Genomic DNA, 22,064 nt, shown 5'->3' on the forward strand with positions numbered 1-22,064 from the left:
TTTACTTTTGCAATCAGTGTTAAGCTGTCATCATGTTAAAATAATGAGTTACAATACGTTATTTGCAAGCCTGATGGTAACCTCAAATCAAAAACCATACAACAGGTACACACAAAATAAAAAGCAAGAAGTTAAATTATACCACCAGAGAAAATCACCTTCACAAAAGGGAAGACTAGATGGAGAAAAAGAAGGAAGTAAAGACCACAAAACAATTAGAACACCAACAACCAAATGGCAGAAGTAAGTGCTGACTTACCAATAATAACATTAAAGCCAATGGACTAAACTGTCTAATCAAAAGATATATAATGGCTAAATGGATAAAAACAAGACCCAGCAATCTATTGCCTATAAGACACACATAGATTGAAATTCAAGAGATAAAAAAAAAACTTATTCCATGCAAATGAAAGCCAAAACAAACCAGCAGTAGCTATACTTACATTGGACAAAATAGATTTCAAGAAAAAAACTACAAAAAAAGGAGACAAGGTTGTTGCATAATGAAAAAGAAGTCAATTCAGCAAGAGGATATAATAATGGTAAATACATATGCAGTAAACACTGGAGTACCCAGATATATAAGGCAAATATTAGAGCTAAAGAGGGTAAGATGCCAATCTAATAATAGCCAAAGAATTCAACACTTTGCTTTTATCATTTCACAGATCATCAGACAGAAAATCAACAGAAATAATGGACTTAATTCATAAAATAGATCAAATAGACCTAAGATTTACAAAACATTTTATCCAACAGCTGCAGAATACACATTATTCTTCTCAGCACATGGACAGTTTTCAAGGATAGACATATTAGGCCATAAAATAAGCTTTTATAAATTAAAAAAATTGAAATCACATCAAATTCTTCTCTGAACACAAGGGAATAAAACTAAAAATCAATAGAAAGAGGAACTTTGGTATCTATATGAGCACATGGAAATTAAACAATATGCCCCAGAATGACCAGTGGGTCAATGAGGAAATTTAAAACTTTTTGAAACAAATGAAAATAGAAAACAACATACCAAAACCTATGGGATACAGCAAAAGCAATACTTAGAAGAAAATTTATAGCAATAAGCCCCTATATCATAAAGTAGAAAAACTTCAAATAACCTAATGATGCATCTTAAAGAACCATAAAAGCAAGAGGAAATAAACCCAAATTATTAGAAGAAAAAAAATAAATATCAGAGCAGAAATAAATGCAATTTAAACTAAAAAAGTTCAAAAATCATAAAATGAATTTTTTTTTGAAAAGATAAACAAAATTGGCAAACCTTTGGCCAGACTAAGAAAAAAGAGAGAAGGCTCAAATAAATAAAATGAGTGACGGAAAAGGAGACATTTGATATCACAGAAATTCAAAAGATTATTAGAGACTAGTATGACCAAGTATATGCCAAAAAAAAAAAAAAGGAAAACATACAAGTGGATATGTTCCTAGACACATGAATCCTACCAAGTTTGAACCATGAAGAAATCTAAAATCTGAATAGACCAATAACAAATAATGAGACTTAAGCCAGAATAAATAGACTCTCAGGGGGACAAATACAAGCCTAGGATCCAATGGCTTCACTGTTGTATTTTGCCAAGCATTTAAAGAAAAACTAATATCAATTAAACTGAAACTATTTTGAAAAAGAGAGGAGGAAGGAATACTTTCAAACTCAAACTCATTTTATGAGACCACTATTACCCTGCTGCTAAAATCAGACAAAGACATATTAAATATATATATATATATATGCGCAAATATTCCTGATGAACATTGATTAAAACTCCTCTACCAAATATTAGAAAACTGAATTCAACAATGCATTTAAAAAATCATGCATCAAGACCAAGTGGGCTTTTTCCCAGGGATGCAAGGATGATTCAACATAAGCAAATCAATCACAATGTGATACATCATATCAACAGAATGAAGGACAAAAACCATATGATCATTTCAATTGATGATGAAAAGGCATTTTATAAAATTTAACATCCCTTTATTTAAAAAAAATTAAAATTCTAAGTAGAGAAGAAACATACATCAATATAATAAAAGTCATATACGACAGACCCACAGGTAGTACCACACTGAATGGGGAAAAGCTGAAAGCCTTTCTTCTAAGAAGAAACGAAGACAAGGACGCCCATTTTCACCACTGTTATTTAACAAAGTACAGGAATTCCTAGCTAGAGAAAAACAGATTACAGATCAATGAGACAACAGAAAGACATAAAGGACATCCAAACTGCAAAGGAAGAAGTCAAATTATCTCTGTTTGCATATGAAATGATCTTATATTTGGAAAAGCCTATAAAGACTGTCAAAAAACTATTAGAACAATAAACAAATTCAGTATTGTTGCCAGATACAAAATTAACATAAAAAAATGAGTAGCATTTCTATATGCCAATGGCAAACAATCTGAAAAATAAATCAGAAAGTAATTTACAAGGGCTACAAATAAAATAAGATACCTAGGAATAAACTTAACCATAAAGTAAAAGATCTCTACAATGAAAACTATAAAACATTGATGCAAGAAATTGAAGAGGACACACAAAAAAAGAAAGAATCAATAATTTTTACCTGTTCGCACTGCCCAAAGCAATATACAGATTCAATGCAATTCGTATCAAAATATCAATGATATTTTTCACAGAAATAGGAAAAAAAATTCTCAAATTTACATGGGAAAAAAAGACTCAAAATAGACAAAGCTATCCTACGAAAAAGAAAAAAACTGGAGGAATTATATTACCTGACTTCAAATTATACTACAGAGCGATAGTAATTAAAACAGCATGGTACTGGCATAAAAACATGGTTCTCTATTCTACTCCATTTTTTCACACAGATGAATGGAATAGAACTGAAAATCCAGAAATAAATCCATACATCTACAGTGAATTCATTTTCAACAAAAGTGCCAAGAACATGCATTGGGGAAAGGACAGTCACTTCAATAAATAGTGGTAGGAAAATTAAATGTTCACAAACTGAAGAATAAAACCAGACCCTTATCTCTTGCCACATACATAAATCAAATAAAAATAGACTAAAGACATAAATCTAAAACTGCAAACTATGAAACTACTACAAGAAAACATTGGAGAAACTCTCCAGGACATTGGACTGGGGAAAGATTTATTGAATCTTGCAAACAAAGCAAAAATGGGATCACACCAAGTAAAAAATAAATAAATAAATAAATAAATAAATACCTTCTGCATGGCAAAGGAAATAATCAACAAAGTGAAGAGATAACTCCTGGAATGGGAGAAAATATTTGCAAACTATCCATGTGACAAGGGATTAATAACCAGAATAATATTTAAGGAGCTTAAACAATGCTACAGTATTCCTGGGCAAGATGTCCAAATAGGAACAGCTCTTGTCTTCAGCTCCCAGCGAGACCAATGCAGAATGCAGGTGATTTCTGCATTTCTAACTAAGGTACCTGGTTCATCTCATTGGGACTGGTTAGACAGTGGATGCAGCCCACGGAGGGCAAGCAGAAGCAGGGTGGGGTATCACCTCACCCAGGAAGTGCAAGGGGTCAGGGAACTCCTTCCCCTAGTCAAGGAAAGCCGTGAGGGACCATGCTGTGAGGGACAGTGCTATTCAGCCCAGATACTATGCTTTTCCCATGGTCTTCACAACCCACAGACCAAGAGATTCACTTGGATGCCTATACCACAAGAGTCCTGGGTTTCAAGCACAAAACTGGGCAGCCATTTGGCCACACACTGAGCTAGCTGCAGGAGGTTTGTTTTTTTTTTTTTTTTTTTTTTTTTTTTTTTTTTTTTTTCATACCACAGTGGCACCTGGAACGCCAGAAAGACAGAACCATTCACTCCCCTGGAAAGCAGGCTGAAGCCAGGGAGCCAAGTGGTCTTGCCCACTGGATCCCATCCCTGCAAAATCCAGCAAGCTAAGATCTACTGGCTTGAAATTCTTGCTGCCAGCACAGCAGTCTAAAGTTGACTTGGGATGCTCCAGCTTGGGGTGGGGGAAGAGGGTTGACCATTAATGAAGCTTGAGTAGGCAGTTTCCCCCTCACAGTGTGTAAAAAGCAGCTGGGAAATTCAGACTGGGTGGAGCCCACCACAGTGCCACAAAGCCACTGTAGCCAGACTGCCTTTCTAGATTCCCCCTCTCTGGCCAGGGCATCTCTGAAAGAAAGGCAGCAGCCCCAGTCAAAGGAGTATAGATAAAACTCCCATCTCCCTAGGACAGAGCACATGGCGGACAGGGTGGCTGTGGGCGGAGCTTCGGCAGACTTAAACATTCCTGCCTGCAGGCTCTGAAGAGAATGGTAGATCTCCAGCACACTGCTCCAGCTCTGCTAAGAGACAGACTGCCTCCTCAAGTGGGTACCTGACATCCATGCCTCCTAATTGGGAGACACCTCCCAGCAGGGGTCGACAGATACCTCATACAGGAGAACTCTGATGGCATCTGGTGGGTGCCCCTCTGGGAGGAAACTTCCAGAAGTAGGAGCAGGCTACAATCTTTGCTGTTCTGTTCTACAGCCTCTGCTTGTGATATCTAGGCCAACAGAGTCTGGAGTGGACCCCCAGCAAACTCCAGCAGACCTACAGAAGAGGGGCCTGACTGTTAGAAGGAAAACGAACAAAAAGAAAGCAATAGCATCAACATCAACAAAAGGGATGACCATGCAAAAACTCCATCTGAAGGTCACCAACAGCAAAAACCAAAGGCAGATACATCCACGAAGATGAAGAAAAAACAGCTCAAAAAGGCTGATAATTCCAAAAACCAGAATGCCTCTTCTCCTCCAAAGGATCACAATGCCTCACCAGCAAAGGAACAAAACCAGATGGCAAATGACTTTGACTAATTGACAGAAGTAGGCTTTAGAGGGTGGGTAAAGAAACACTCCTCTGAGCTAAAGGAGCATGTTCTAACCCATTGCAAGGAAGCTAAGAACCTTGAAAATAGGTTAGACAAATTGCTAATTAGAGTAACCAGTTTGGAGAAGAACATAAATGACCTGATGGATCTAAAAAACACAGCACAAGAACTTCATGAAGCATACACAAGTATCAATAACCAAATCAATCGAGCAGAAGAAAAAATATCAGAGATTGAAAATCAACTTAATGAAATAAAGCATGAAGACAAGACTAGAGAAAAGAGAACAAAAAGGAATGAACAAAGCCTTCAAGAAATATTAGCCCATGTGAAAAGACCAAACCTACATTTGATTGGTGTACCTGAAAGTGATGGGGAGAATGAAACCAAGTTGGAAAACACACTTCAGGATATTATCCAGGAGAACTTTCCCAACATGGCAAGACAGGCCAACATTCAAATTCAGGAAATACAGAGAACACCACAAAGATTCTCCTCAACAAGAGCAAACCCAAGACACATAATCATCAGATTCACCAAGGTTGAAATGAAGGAAAAAATGTCAAGGGCAACCAGGGAGAAAGGTCATATTACTCACAAAGGGAAGCCCATCAGACTAACAGTGTATCTCTCTGCAGAAACCCCACAAGCTAGAAGAGAGTGGGGGCCAATACTCAAAATTATTAAAGAAAATAATTTTCAATCCAGAATTTTATATCCAGTCAAACTAAGCTTCATAAATGAAGCAGAAATAAAATCCATTACAGACAAGCAAATGCTGAGGGATTTTGTCACCACCAGGCCTGCCTTAAAAGAGCTCCTGAAGGAAGCACTAAATATGGAAAGGAAAAACCAGTACCAGCCACTGCAAAAACAAACAAAAATATAAAGACCATTGACATTATAAAGAAACTACATCAAGTAATGGGCAAAATAACCAGGAAGCATCATAATGACAGGATCAAATTCACACATAAAACTATTAACCTTAAATGTAAACACAATTAAAAGACAGACTGGCAAATTGGGTAAAGAGTCAAGATCCATCAGTGTGCTGTACGCAGGAGATCCATCTCATGTGCAAAGACACACATAGGCTCAAAATAAAGGGATGGAAGATATTTATCAAGCAAATGGAAAGCAAAAAAAAGCAAGGGTTGCAATCCTAGTCTCCGATAAAACAGACTTTAAACCAACAAAAATCAAGAGAGACAAAGAAGGGCATTACATAATGGTAAGGGAATCAATGCAACAAGAAGAGCTAACTATGCTAAATATATATGCACCCAATACAGGAGCAACCAGATTTATAAAGCAAACTCTTAGAGACCTACAAAGAGGCTTAGACTCCCACACAATAACAGTGGGAGACTTTAACACCCCACCATCAATGTTAGACAGACAATGAGACAGAAAATTAACAAGAATATTCAGGACTTGAACTTAGCTCTGGACCAAATGGACGTAAAAGACATCTACATAACTCTCCACCCCAAATCAACAGAATATATATTCTTCTCAGCACCACACTGCACTTATTCTAAAATTGACCACTTACGTGTAAATGTTTTACTTCCACATAATCTCAGACCGCAGTGCAATCAAATTAGAACTCAGGATTAAGCACCTCACTCAAAACTGCACAACTACATGGAAACTGAACAACCTACTCCTGAATGACTACTGGGTAAATAACAAAATTAAGGAAGAAGTAAATAAATTCTTTGAAACCAATGAAAACAAAGACACAATGTACCAGAATCTTCACGACACAGCTAAGGCAGTGTTTAAATGGACATTTATAGCACTAAATGCCCACAAGAGAAAACAAGAAAGATCTAAAATCAACCTCCTAACATCACAAAAGAAACAGAGAAGCAAGAGCAAACAAATTCAAAAGCTAGCAGAAGACAAGAAACAACTAAGATCAGAGCAGGACTGAAGGAGATAGACACACAAAAATCCCTTCAAAAAATCAGTGAATCCAGGAGCCGGTTTTTTGAAAAGATTCACAAAATAGACCACTAGCCAGACTAGTAAAGAAGAAAAGAAAGAAGAATCAAATAGACACAACATAAAATGATAAAGAGGATATCACCACTGATCCCACAGAAATACAAACTACCATCAGAGAATACTATAACACCTCTAAGCAACTAAACTAGAAAATATAGGAGAAATGGATAAATTCCTGGACACATACACCCTCCCGAGACTAAACCGGGAAGAAACTGAATCCCTGAATAGAACCAATAACAATTTCTGAAATTGAGGCAATAATTAAAATCCTACCAACCAAAAAAACCCCATGGCCAGACGGATTCACAGCTGAATTCTACCAGAGATACAGAGGAGCTAGTACCATTCCTTCTGAAACTATTCCAAAAAATAGAAAAAGAGGGACTCCTCCCTAACTCATTTTATGAGTCCAGTATCATTCTGACATCAAAACCTGGCAGAGATACACGAAAAGAAAAGAAAAAAAAAAAATCAGGCCAATATCACTGATGAAGATCGATGTGAAAATCTTCAATACAATACTGGCAAACTGAATCCATCAGCACATGGAAAAGTTTACCCATCACAATCGTGTTGACTTCATCCCTGGAATGCAAGGTTGCTTCAACATACACAAATCAATAAACATACTGCATCACATAAACAGAACCAATAATAAAAACCACATGATTCTCTCAATAGATGCAGAAAAGGCCTTAGATAAAATTCAACACACTTTCATGCTAAAAGCACTCAATAAACTAGGTATTATTGAAACGTCTCTCAAAATAATAAGAGCTGTTTATGACAAACCAACAGCCAGTATCATACGGAATGGGCAAAAGCGGAAAGCATTCCCTTTGAAAACTGGCACAAGACAAGGATACCCTCTCTCATTACTCCTATTCAACATAGTATTGGAAGTTCTGGCCAGGGCAATCAGGCAACAGAAAGAAATAAAGCATATTCAAATAGGAAGACAGGAAGTCAAATTGTTCCTGTTTGCAGATGAAATGATTGTATGTTTAGAAAACCCCATCATCTCAGCCCCAAAACTCCTTAAGCTGATAGGCAACTTCAACAAAGTCTCAGGATACAAAATCAATGTGCACAACTCACAAGCATTCCTATACACCAATAACAGACAAACAGAGAGCCAAATCATGAGCAAACTCCCATTCACAACTGCTACAAAGAGAATAAAATACCTAGGAATACAACTTACAAGGGATGTGAAGGACTTCTTCAAGAAGAACTACAAACCACTGCTCAAGGAAATAAGAGAGGACACAAACAAATGGAAAAAGATTCCATGCTCATGGATAGGAAGAATCAATATCATGAAAATGGCCATACTGCCCAAAGTAATTCATATATTCAATGCTATTCCCATCAAGCTACCATGACTTTCTTCACATAATTAGAAAAAAATACTTCAAATTTCATATGGAACAAAAAAGAGCCAATATAGCCAAGTCAATCCTAAGCAAAAGAACAAAGCTGGAGGCATCATGCTACCTGACTTCAAACTATACTACAAGGCTACAGTAACCAAAACAGCCTGATACTGGCACAAAAACAGATATATAGATGAATGGAACAGAACAGAGGCCTCAGAAATAATACCACACATCTACAACCATGTGATCTTTGACAAACCTGACAAACACAAGCAATGGGGAAATGATTCCCTATTTAATAAATGGTGTTGGGAAAACTGGCTAGCCATATGCAGAAAACTAAAACTGAACCCCTTCCTTACATCATATACAAAAATTAACTCAAGATGGATTAAAGATTTAAACATAAGACCTAAAACCATAAAAACCCTAGAAGAACACCTACACAAAACCCTTTAGGACATAGGCATGGGCAAAGGCTTCATGAATAAAACACCAAAAGCAAGGACAACAAAAGCCAAAATTGACAAATGGGATTTAATTAAACTAAAGAGCTTCTGCACACCAAAAGAAACTATCATCAGAATGAAAAGGTAACTACAGAATGGGAGAAAATTTTTGCAATCTATCCATCTGACAAAGGGCTCATATCCAGAATCTACAAGGAACTTAAACAAATTTACAAGAAAAAAAACAATCAACCCCATCAAAAAGTAGGCAAAGGATATGAACACTTTTCAAAAGAAGACATTTATGCCACCAACAAACATGAAAAAAAGCTCTTCATCACTGGTCATTAGAGAAATGCAAATCAAAACCACAATGAGACACCATCTCACACCAGTTAGAATAGTGATCACTAAAAAGTCAGGAAACAACAGATGCTGGAGAAGATGTGGAGAAATAGGAATGCTTTTACACTGTTGGGAGTGTAAATTAATTCGACCATTGTGGGAGACAGTGTGGTGATTCCTCAAGGATCTAGAACTAGAAATACCACTTGACCCAGCAATCCCATTACTGAGTATAAACCCACAGTATTATAAATCATTCTACTATAAAGACACATGCACACCTATGTTTCTTGCAGCACTATTCACAATAGCCAAGACTTGGAACCAACCCAAATGCCCATCAATGTTAAACTGGATAAAGAAAATGTGGCACATATACACCATGGAATACCATGCAGTCATAAAAAAGAATGAGTTCATGTCATTTGCAGAGACATGGATGAAGCTGGAAACATCATTCTCAGCAAACTAACACAGGAGCAGAAAACCAAACACTGCATATTCTCGCCCATAAGTGGGAGTTTAACAATGAGAACATATGGGCACAGGGAGGGGAACATCACACACTAGGGCCTGTCGGGGGTGGGGGGCAGTGGGGGTATACATTAGGAGAAATATCTAATGTAGATGACGGGTTGATGGGTGCAGCAAACCACCATGGCACATGCATACCTATGTAACAAATCTGCATATTCTGCACATGTATCCCAGAACTTAAAGTATAAAAAAAAAGCTCTGGAAAAAATCTAATAATCCAATTTTTAAAAATGAGCAGAAGAGCTGAACAGACATTTCTCAAAAGAAGACATACAAATGAAAAACAATAATATGAAAAGGTTCTCAACACCATTGATCATCTGAGAAATGCAAATCAAGATTACAATGAGATGTCATCTCACCCCAGTTAAAATGGCTTTTATCCAAAAGACAGGCAATAACAAATGCTGGCAAAGATGTGGAGAAAGGGAACCCATGTACATTGCTGGTGGGAATCTAAATTAGTACAGCCACTATGGAGAAGAGTATGGAGGTTTCTCAGAAAACTAAAGATAGAACTACCGTATGATCCAACGATTCTACTACTGGGTATTCATCCAAAGGAAATGAATTTAGTGTGTCAAAGCAATATCTGTACCCCCATGTTTATTGCAGCATATTCAGAATAGCCAAGATTTGGAAGTGTCCATCAACAGATGAATGGATATTGAAAATGTGGTACATATACACAATAGAGAACTATTCATTCAAAAAAAAAAAAAAGAAAAAGAAAATGAGATCCTGTCATCTGCAACATGGATGGAACTAGAGGTCATTATACTAGTTAACTGAGATAACCCAGGTACAGAAATATAAACTTCTCACTTTCTCACTCATTTGTGAGAGCTAAAAATTAAAACAATTGAACTCATGGAGATAGTAAAATGATGGTTATCAGAGGCTAGGAAGGGTTCTGGGGATGAGGAAGAAGTAGGGATGGTGTGTGGGTACAAAATATAGTTAAATAGAATGAATAAGGTCTAGTATTTGACAGCACAACAGGTTGACTAAGTCCACAATTATTTACTGTACATTTAAAAATGACTAAAAGTATAATTGGAATGTTTGTAACACACACACACACATAAAAAAAATGCTTTAGGTAATTGACACCCTCTCACAAAAAAATGAATATGCATAAAATTGTAAAGAAGAAAAAAGGAATGGGTAAAATAAATTAAAAGGTAAGTTACAGTCATAGCTCATAATAAGTACTTAGTTAAGATAGAAAAAAAGTAAATTTGTGGATGTAAGACATGAACATAAACATGTCCTACAGCAATCAATTTTAGTACTGTCCAGTTTTGGGCACTCACTAGGGGCCTTTGAATATATCCCTTGAAGATAAGGGGGAACTGCTGTACCTACAATAATAGTGGCTAATGTTTTATGAGTATTATTTATGAGTCAGGCACATTGTGAAGTAGTTTTTGACGTGTATATAATTATTAATTTTATGTGTCAATGCAGTTGAGTCACATTATTCAGATATTTCTCCTAATAAGAAAGTCTTGTCTTCTTGGATCTGGGAGAAATTCTAGGTCATACTCATTTCAACAACAACAATAAAAATTTCAGAGGACATGCACAGGATATGTGTCAAGTAATTTTGGTTTATATCCCACAGAGTAGGACTTATTATTTAATTCCTACAGCATGCTGACATGGAGCTGATCTAATATCTACCAAATTCTCTAATTATCTGCCTAAAATTATTCCTGTATACATATGTTTATGTTTCAGGGACACAATTTGATTTGGATATCTACCACACTTATGTGGCATATAATGATTCATGTACTTGTTATGAAGAAATGGATTTCTTTCCCATGTCAACTTATTTCCACAAAACAAACCTGGTCTCAGTCCAGAGGTATAAAGAAGCTAATATACCTCCCAAAGTGCACAACTCATGATTAACACAGTCAGGTCACAATGGCACCACTTAGCAGTTCTGGAAGAAGGCCTAAATTACTGCCAGGCACTGGTTCAGATGCCCCAGGAATTTGGCTCGACATATTTTTCTGTAGCTCTGGGAAGCATGCTAAATCATACTCATCATGATTCCTACCAACACTGATGCTGAATGGGTGCCACAGTTTTCCTAAAACCTTTTGAGAGATACTTCCTGTGGTAACACATTCCTGCGCTTTAGAATAAAATTGTAGAAGGTCAGAGCAGTAAGAAAATGCAAGAATCATAAATTGGCACCCGAATTTTACAGATATAGAAACGAAGTCTCAAAAAGGTGGGAAGGACAACTTGTGTAAGTGTACCAAGAAGCTAGTTGCATGCTCTATTTTTTTTGTAAATATTTGGACTTGTTTTATCTCCACCATCCCATGCTCCTCCTAATAAGGTATGGGTGTCAGCAAAATCAGGCCAAAATAATTCCATCAAAACCTGTAGATTTTTATCTTCTATTCTTTTATTCCTTTCATGGTATCTTACCCCAACAAGTTGTTTTTCTTCCATTTACGAATGCTGGAGGCAGCCTTCTCTGAGTAATTTTGAGTTTATCGTGATTTTTATTAACTATAGTGAAAACACTTTCTTTTGTCTAATGTCTAAGGCAGCAAGTCTGCATCAGGCAGCCCCAGCAGTGAAGCCCTGAACCTGGTCACTTTTCCCTTTCTTTCTTTTTTTTTTTTTTTTTTTTTTTTTTTTTTAGACAGAGTCTGGCTCTGTGGCCAGAATGGAAAGGAGTGGCGCGATCTTGACTCACTGCAAGGTCAACCTCCTGGGTTCACGCCATTCTCCTGCCTCAGCCTCCCAAGTAGCTGAGACTACAGGCGCCCGCCACTACGCCCAGCTAATTTTTTGTATTTTTAGTAGAGACAGGGTTTCACCGTGTTAGCCAAGATGGTCTCGATCTCCTGACCAAGTGATCTGCCCACCTCAGCCTCCCAAAGTGCTAGGATTACAGGCGTGAGCCACTGCGCTCAGCCTCACTTTTCGCTTTCAATGCTCTCGCTATGAACCCTGTTGCTCATATTTTCCAAATATCAGGGGTTTCTGCAATGTTTCTGCCACCAACAGCAAAACCCAAAGTGGGTCAGAAGAGTGAAACTCAGAAGGCTGGAGCACATGCAGGCAGCCCAGGGGATGCAGAGGAAGCCCAGAGAGACACAGTCCTTGGTGGGATCAAAATGGACACCTTTCTTGAGTGTCAATGTATTTTACCCCATATGTAGAATGCAACAAGAAAGCCGTCTAGCATTTATTAAGTGTTTCTTCTCTACCACAAACAATTCTCTGTGCCTTATGTATGTTATATCATCTATGGCTCTGTGAGTAGATACTACTTAAGATTTACAGAGAAACTGAAACTCAATGCCCAGGCAGTAAATGACAGAAACAGGAGCCTGACCCCAAAGTCCCTGTTCAACATCATTTGCTTAAAAGGCAGGGACATTTCAGGGGGTATAAAAATGTGTAGGACACCAGAAAATGCCACCCCAAAATATGCCTCTTTGGTGTAAGGATTATTTTGAGCTGATTATTTTGAAAAAAATAGCAGAAACAGGAGGAGCTATGAAAACAGAGCAGAAGTTGCCCTTTTGCAAAGAAAATTTACATCTATAAAGGAAATCTTTATTAGTAAGAGTGTCTTCCTCTCTACCAGCAAAAAAAAAAAGAAATGACTAAATCATAAGAAATTTGTATTAATGAAGAAGGCAAAGATTGAAATCTGCATAACAAACCTTACTCTTGTTTGCTGGACTGTTCCTGGTCAGCTTCCCGTAACTGTCCTCTCCAATCCCCTCCCTCTTTTGTCTTTAGTGGAAGATGTTATTTAAGCCTCAATTCTAAGCCACCTCTCAGAGATGTACTTATTTTTCCTTGAATATCTTCTGTGCATACATGAGGTATACAAGTTAATAAACTTTGGCTTTTCTCTTGTTAATCTGACTTTTGCTGCAGGGCATCTCAGCTAAGAACAAAGAATGGCAGAAAAAAATATATTTCTTCTCCTAGAAAGGCTAATTAGAGAAAGCAATCAATTTCTAAACGGTTAAGAAAACCCAACTAGCTTCTCATAACAGTTGCAACCTAGACTCTCTGATGATTATTGATTAAAAGGCAAATCCAAGACTTTTCAATTCTAAAACCAAACCAGAATGTTCAATCAACCCAGTCAAATGAGTTAATTTAATTAACTTTTAAAAAATAAGCAAAATTGATTTATTTTACTAGAGGAAGGGAAATTTCCCTTGAATAATTAATTAGTACCATCAAAACAATTTGGTGACAGATTGTGAACACAAGCATCCTCTTGGGAAAAACAGCAGGGTAGCTGAAACACACAGCACGGACTTCCATAGCCACCATGGGTAAAAAAAAAAAAAAAAAAAAAAAAAAAGGTGAGACCACAAGGATGCTAAAATATCAAAGCAAAATTTGTTAAATCAGTAAGATAGCAATTGAGCAGCTGAGGTAATGAATGAAAGCAAAAAAAAAAAAAAAAAAAAAAAATCAGAGAACCAAAACTGGAACGGGTAAGGGTCTTGCAAACATTTCTGTAAACTCATAGGAATTTTGCAGTTGGAGCTTGAAGGACCCACAGATAAATTAACAGTTGAATTTGGAAGGTCACCAGTGTATAAGTGAGATCTCTACTCATAGCAGCAACTGAAATGACACCAAGCAGGATTGCCATTAGTTACGTAAATGTAGATGTCTACACTGACGGCCTGATGGATATAGATTCAGAAGGGTAAATAAGAACCAATACAAACAGTGCCAGCTCGGAAACAATAGTAGGTCTCAGCACAGGTAGCAAGGATCATGGGAAAAAGATGAATTATCTTTTTACAAACTGAACTAAAAAAATCTTTATTTTGCATATAAGGTAACTTCTTAGAAAATTAAGTTCCAGTCAAGAGTAGTGAAAACATGGTGGTACAATAGTTATTTTGAGAACAAGCGAACATCACCTACAACATTCTGACCTGGAATAAGAAATAACGAGCTTAATATCAAGCTTAGTCCTCCAGTTTAAAATGTCTAGTTACCCCTGATGCAGGCTTTCTTAACTTTTTAGCAAAATATTAGTGAAAGCATAAAAAATTACAACGCAAGAGCACTAGGCTTCTCAAGGAAATAATATTGTGAAAAAAATTAGGTTTAGCTTGATTGTTAAGCAGTGTGTCAAGCAGTTAGGCTGGGAACAGAAAAACAAGCAATTTTAAATCTTTGTGTATGCCCAATAACCCTCCCTAGATCTTACCTAGCTTGAAAATAAACATAGAGAAATACACAACAGCCTAGACCCTATTCAAAATGTACATTGCTACTTGAGAAACAGAACATAGCCTGTGACACAATGCAAAAATAAAATAAAATAAAATAAAATAAGACCACAGTCCTTGACTTCTGTCTGTATCCATGTTCTTTGGTATGTGACTTTGCATTCTCGCCATGAATAAATGGAGTCTCCTTCCCCTCCTTTAACCTAGGCTGAACTCCCGATTTGCTGATTCATGAGATGTGATGGAGGCAGAGGCAATGTTATGCCAGTTTCAAGCCTAAAGCTCAAGAGTCCTTGCACACTTCTTATTCCTGGAAACTTGCTCATCTGCCATATAAACAAGCCTAGTCTAACCTGAGGTTAATGAGAGACCCTGTGGAGCAGAGAGAGCTGTCCTGGGTAAGGCTGTCCTAGACCAGCCACCCCTAGCTGACCTGACACTGATAGCAATGTCAAGAATGAGCTCAGTTAAGGAAGACAATTACCACAGTGAGCCCACCTCTGATTTCTGAGCTCCAGGATAGTAAGCTTAATAAATGGTCCTATTTGAAGCCCCTAAGTTTTAAGGTGCCTTGTTTCACAGCTTAATTGATATATCACTCAAAACACTTATCATTGGGAGTACAGACCCCCTAAATAAGAATTTACTACTGCAAGCAAAACATAATATTAGCGTATGTTTGGCAAAGCATCCTAAATAGAATATTACTACTTGTTTATTTATTTGGAAGAAATGATATTTTTATTTTCTTCGTATTAAAACCACTCTTTCTTTACTTTTGTTAGTACAGATTTTTGTCCCTATGATGAGGTCAGGTGACAAGGTCAGATTTTTTAAATATTGTAAGAAAATGAAAATGTCAATAGCAGAATTAAAGGATGCATTGGATGCTAAATAAAGCAGAACTGATCTTTAGAAAATAGATACAGTGGAATGGAAGATAAAATTGAGACATTCTATCAGGATGCAGAGGAAAAAATCAAACCAATACTAACATGCCAAGAATTCATATAAAAATTCCAAAGCTGTAATAACTAAAACTGTGATGTTGGAACATGGAAAGACAAATTGACCAATTTGGTCAATGGTCAACCCCCTCTTTCCTACCTCTCAATAACATGAAAAAAATGTTTGACAGAGCTGATTTTCCTAATAAGAGGATAAAAACTAAATTTTTGGTTTATTTAAGGACACACGTAATAAAATTATAACAAAAAGCAATAAAACATAAATACAATATTTGGGGATTTATTAATGGCATAAAGTGAACGGTAAAGTTTCATTTCCTAACTGAGATGATAGGTACAAAAGTGTTAATGGAATTAGCCTATCTTGCATATATATTTTATTATTCTATTTATTCAAGCAATGTTTAATGAGCCATCTTTTATAAAGGATATTTCAGAATGAAAAATATAATGAAAAGTCAAGTGTACATAATATAAACATTTTTAACTTGGAGTTCTGCATTTAACATCTAACTCAAAAAGAGGTACATAAGCCCATATGTAAAATCAGAAATATTGATAAATGTGTTAGCTGTTATCACTGGAATCTAAAATTAAATACTTATTGAATTTTTTAGTAAGTTCATAATAGATTCTAATTTTAGAATCAGGTATTAGAAGGTTATGGTACTTTTAATAATACTACAAAATGTTTATCATTGCACCCAAACTGTGGTCCAACAGACATGAACTGGGTAAGAATGATGAACATTTATTTTAAGTGACAAAATCTAGGTTTAAGAGAAATCGACTCAGTCATTGAAATAAGTACAACTACCAGAACTACTATAATTTATTGAGCACTTTTTTTATGTGTTTGGCATTGTGCCCTGTGTGAATTGCTCAAGTAATCAACACCTTTTACAAAGTGACAGTTGAGCAAAGCTTTTGCCTTCTTTAGAGGGAGATCAGCATCTCTGATGAGTTTAGACAGAAATATAAAGTTACGTGTTTACTTGTCAACCAGTTACACAGTCAAGTGCCCTGGAATGAATAGAAAAATCTTTTGAGGACATATTATCAATAATCTGTGGAAAACAGTTGCCTTATATGAAAACAGCTGTCATTAAAGTTCCTCAAATCAGAAAAGAGGCATTTAATGAGTAAGATAGAGGCAAGACCTCCATGACCTGGTTTTATCTAGTTTTGTGGGATAGTAGAGAGGATTCCATAAATAACATACTTCTTATCAGTCTAAATTCTGAATCAAGTTATATTTAATACAAAGGAATCACTATTTGTGGAGAAAAACATCTTACTATTGGTAAATATTAGGCTGGAGCATATGTTTTTATTTATAGAGAAGAAGAATTTCTTATAGAAAATCCCAGAATTAGTCAGACTTACTGGCAACCCTGAATCAGTAAAGAACTATCCCTGACCAGGCACAGTGCCTCACTCCTATAATCCTAGCACTTTGGGAGGCGCAGGTGGTCGTATCACCTGAGGTTGGGAGTTTGAGACCAGTCTGACCAACATGGAGAAATCCTGTCTCTACTAAAAATACAAAATTAGCCAGGCATGGTGTCACATACCTGTAATCCCAGCTACTCGGGAGGCTGAGGCAGGAGAATCTCTTGAACCCAGGAGGCAGAGTTTGCAGTGAGCTGAGATTGCACCACTGCACTCCAGCCTGGGCAACAAGAGTGAAACTCCCATCTCAAAAAGAAAAAAAAAAAAAGAACTATCCTATAGTACTGCATCATCTTCACCACAAAGTGGAATACATGACTGCTCTCAACAAAACAGAGGGAAGTACACGTTTGCCTATTATCTCTTTCCAAATAAACCAATTACATAACCCATTCCAACTCCTCAGAAATATAATAAGTGAAAGAAATGTAACTTTCCACGTTTTACTCGCTTAGCTAATTGGACCCAATCATTTAGCCTATCTAGGACATGATACATCTTCTCCATAAGAAGATCAAGTAGCCTATTAAGATAGACTTTGCTATAGTTTAGTTGTCTGCCCTCCCAAACTTTATAGTGAAATTGGATCCCAATGCTGGAGGCAGCCTATAATAGAAGGTGTTTGAGTTAGGGAGCAAATCTCTCATGAATAGATTAGTACCCTCCGTGTGTGGAGGCAGTGAGGGGGTTCTTGCTCTTTTAGTTCCCATGATAGCTGATTGGTAAAAAGAGGCTGGCACATGCCCCACTTCCTTTTTGCTTCCCCTGTTGCCATATGATCTCTGCACATGCCAGCTCCCCTTCACCTTCCACTGTGAGAGGAAGCAGCTCAAAGCTCCCGTCAGATTCCTGATCTTCTAGTCAACAGAATTGTGAGTCAAATAAATCTTTCTTATTTATAAGATACTCAGCCTCAGGTATTCCTATAAAGCAACACAAATGGACTGTGACAGAAAATTGGTACTGAGGAGTGGGGTGTTGCTATAAAGATACCTGAAAATGTGGAAATGGCTTTGAAACTGGGACAGTTTATTTTAAGTGTTTGTATGGCTGACAAGAAGAAGACAAAACAAGAAGAAAAAATTTGGAACTTCTTACAGATTGGTTAAGTAATTATAACCAAGATGCTGATAGAAATATAGACAGTAAAGGCCATGTTGAGGAGGTCTCAGATAGAAATGAGGAATTTATTGGAAACCAGAGAAAAGCTTAGCCTTATACAGTAGCAAAGAATTTAGCTGCATTGTCCCATGCCCTAGGGCTTTGTGGAAGACCAAACATAAGTGTGATGACCCAGGGTATCTGGTTGTAGAAATTTATAAGCAGCAAGGCCCTAAAGAAGTAATACAGCTACTTTTTTTTTTTTTTTTTACAGCTTACAAACAGATATGACAGCAAAGGGATATTCTAAAGGTGGAATTTATAATTAAGAGGGAATCACAGTGTGAAAATTTGAGAAATTCACAACCTGGCTATGTAGCAGACAAGGAAAGAGCATTTGCAAGAGACAGATCCAAGGGTGCTCTAGAGAAACCACTTGATAAAGAGATTAGCTGGACTAAAAGAAAGCCAGGAGCTAATAGTCAAGACAATGGGAAAAAGACCCTGAAGGCATTTCTGAAATCTTTGAGGGAAAAATTCCCATCACAGGCCCAGAGGCCTAAGAGGACAGAAGGGCCTGCAGTGCTGTTGCCCTGCACTGTCGCAGGATGTTGCTCCTCAGATCCCAGCTGCTTCAGTTCCAACTACAGTTAATGGGGCCTGAATACTGCTTGGGCCACTGCTCCAGAGAGCACATGCAGTTAGCCTTAGTGGCATCCATGTAATGCTAAGTCTGAAAGTGTCCAGAATACAAGACAGGTAGAGGCCTGGTGACTTCCACATGGATTTCAGAGGCTGTATCAGAAAGCTTGGGAGTGTAGATCTGCCTCAGGGGTAGAGCTACAGCAGTGGACAGTGAAGCTGTGGGAACAGGAATGTTGCAGATACCCTAGAATTACGGAGCCACCAGCCACATGCAACTTCAGCCCAGAAAAGCCACAAGCGCCAAACCCAAACCCGTGAAAGCAACCACTTCTGCTGTGCCTTGCAAAGCCATGGGGCCAGGACTGCCTCAGGCCTTGGGAGCCCACCCCTGGCACCAGTGTACTCAGGATCCAGGACACTGAGCAAAGGAGATTATTCTGGAGCATAAAGACTTAATGTCTGCCCTGATGAATTTTGGATTTGCATGGGGCCTGTTATTTCTGCCTTTTAACCTGTTTCTTCCATTCCTCCCTTTTACAATAGGAATGTTTACCAACTACTTTTACCACCATTCTATCTTGGAAGTAAATAACTTATTTGATTTTACAGGCTCATAGATAGAAGGAACTTGCCTTGAGTCTCAGATGAGACTTTGGACTTTGGGCTTTTGAGTTGATATTGGAATAAGCTAATAATACTTTGGGAGACTATTGGGAAGGGATGATTGTATTCTACAATATGAGAGGAATATGAGTTTTGAGGGACCAAGGGCAAAATGCTATATTAGGCATTGTTCCCCCAAACTTCATACTGAAATTTGATCCCAATGTTGGAGGTAGGGCTCTAATGTGAGGGGTTTAGGCCATGGGGGCAGGGCAGATCCCTCATGAAGATTAATGCCCTCCCTGTAGTGGGGTGGTAAGTGAGTTCTGCCTTATTAGATCCTGTGACAGCTGATTATTTTTTTTAAAAAAAGAGCTTTTTATCTTTCCCCTCTTTCTTTTCTTTCCACTTACTGTGTGATCTCTGCACATGCTGGCTCCTCTTTGTCTTCCACCAGAAGTGGAAGCAGCCTGAGACTTTCACCAGGTGCTCAACATTCCAGTCAGTCTTTATAAGTTACCATCTTTATAAATTACCCAGTCTCAGGAATTTCTTTATGGCAACATAAATGGATTAAGACAGACTTGTGTGCCCCTTCATAAGGCTGCTTCTCACAATAGCAACCACTAATCCTATAGGTATCCTCATGGACAATGCAGATTTTTGTCCAGAGGATTTCATTTTGCTGAGTTAAATGGCCAGCATCTGCTTAATGTTTCAAAGGCTTATGTGTTTGCTGAGCCTTGAGTGGCCCTAAATATTTCCTGAGGACCAAGATATCTCATATCTTCACTAAGACATGAGTTACTTCTCAACATTGCTGAAGCGTGCCTTCCATTTGCCTAATTCTCACTGGGCGCATGTAGTACTGCCTCAACAGAAAGAGCTATTTGCCTGTGGACAAAACTTCCATTAAGTTGCAGTGAGGTCAAAATAACTCAGGGCAAAAATCAAAGTTCCTTTCCCAATTTGCAAGAAGTAACAGTCAACCACGTAACTGTAAAATGAGTCTTATGGACTAGCATAAACTTCCAAGGCCCCAAATCAACAACAAACGAAATCTAAGGCCTAAATCTAGAGGAGATGTTCCCCACTTACAACCATTTGATTGCATATTTTCCCCCAAAAAATACTTTCTCCCCAATTATTTCTCAAGGTTTGTGTCCCAGTATACATTCTAACACTCCTAAATTAAATCACCCCCCTCAAAACAGCATTTAACTTCCCCATCACCCATCCTCATCTTTGACTTAGGGGCAAAACCTGTCTCTGTAAATGTAAGACATGGAGAAAACCAAATGGGAACAATTACACCTTGCAGGTAAGCTGGCTCCCAGTAGAGAGAAGAGAAAAAGGTTAGGAACACACATTTCTAGTTTCACCTTCCAAACCCAGGTACATCAACCCCACCCACCGTAGGAGAGATATAAGTGGATGGCAGAAGGACAAGTGTGTTACACTGATAGATAGTCCTCCACCTGGAAGAAAGCACAGAAATAAAAGCTGTTTTCTTTCATTCCTACTTTTTTCCCCTTAATATTTTGTACTCTAGTACTTCTAGATTGATTATAATTCTAATTTTACACCCAATGGTGTTTCATGCCATTGTGCCTTTGTCCATGCCATTTCCTCCTCGTAATACTTGTTTTGGTCACCCTCCCATCCACCATCTCTGTACTCTCAGACACATTCTCTTCCTTCTTCCAGAAGTAACTTTTACTCATTATTCAAGCTGAAGTGTAATGCCCCCTTTCCAAGAAGTCTTCTGTTCCCTCTTAAGATCCTTGCACTCTCAAATCATTCACATAGTTCTCGAGGCTGTTCTGTTTCCAGGCAATGGCCATATATATTGAAAATATCTATGTATATACCTGCTCCTATGCTAAAGGAAAATGCTAGTGAATAAAATAATGCAGAAGTAATAAGGTAAACTATGAATTCCTGTAACGCAAATTACACTCATGAAGTAATTTTAAGTTGCAATAAAATGCTTTTAAAACTGTAACTTAAATAAAATCAAGCAATGATAGTAATTGTACAATGGAAATGTCATGTTTGTAGTATCCTTGATGTAGAAGCCATAACATCAGTGAATGTTCTATGTCCTGACATCATCTGATTCATTAGCTTAATTAAAAAAAAAAAAACACTCTTATGGACATGCTTGAATGAAATAAATTCTATACTTAGAAACAAAGAAGTCTGGGCCAGGGTGAGGAGTGAAGACTTTAAATCATCCTTAAAATAAGAAAGCAGCTATTATTTTTGAAATGCCCTTGTGGGGCTAGTTATTCTTACTTTACTATTTAGTTTATTAACAGACTTGTTGTTTTCCTACAAATCACTCATACTGGTTAGCTGTTTATAATTAGGAAAGACAAAACCTTTCTCAGTGCAGAGATGAGTTGTTTGTCAAACAACAACAGAATG

At 37.4% G+C, this 22,064-nt stretch overlaps 1 protein-coding gene across 11 annotated transcripts in view; it reads left to right on the top strand.

The window, feature by feature from the left end:
- Nucleotides 1-22,064, top strand: part of COMMD9 (COMM domain containing 9) — a 1,186,740-nt gene that overhangs the window by 249,609 nt on the left and 915,067 nt on the right. Inside the window, exon 1 of one of the 11 annotated variants that reach the window (XM_050759474.1) lies at nucleotides 9,672-9,675. The exons of 9 other annotated variants lie outside the window; for them this stretch is intronic. The gene's annotated coding sequence lies outside the window, so the exon portion shown is untranslated. Of the gene's footprint in view, nucleotides 1-9,671; nucleotides 9,676-19,897; nucleotides 19,902-22,064 lie in introns of those variants that run through there. One more of the 11 variants, XM_050759467.1, reaches the window with a different exon arrangement.

Source organism: Macaca thibetana, chromosome 14 (assembly GCF_024542745.1).
Source record: "Macaca thibetana thibetana isolate TM-01 chromosome 14, ASM2454274v1, whole genome shotgun sequence".
In the NCBI taxonomy this organism is placed as follows: Eukaryota; Metazoa; Chordata; class Mammalia; order Primates; family Cercopithecidae; genus Macaca; species Macaca thibetana.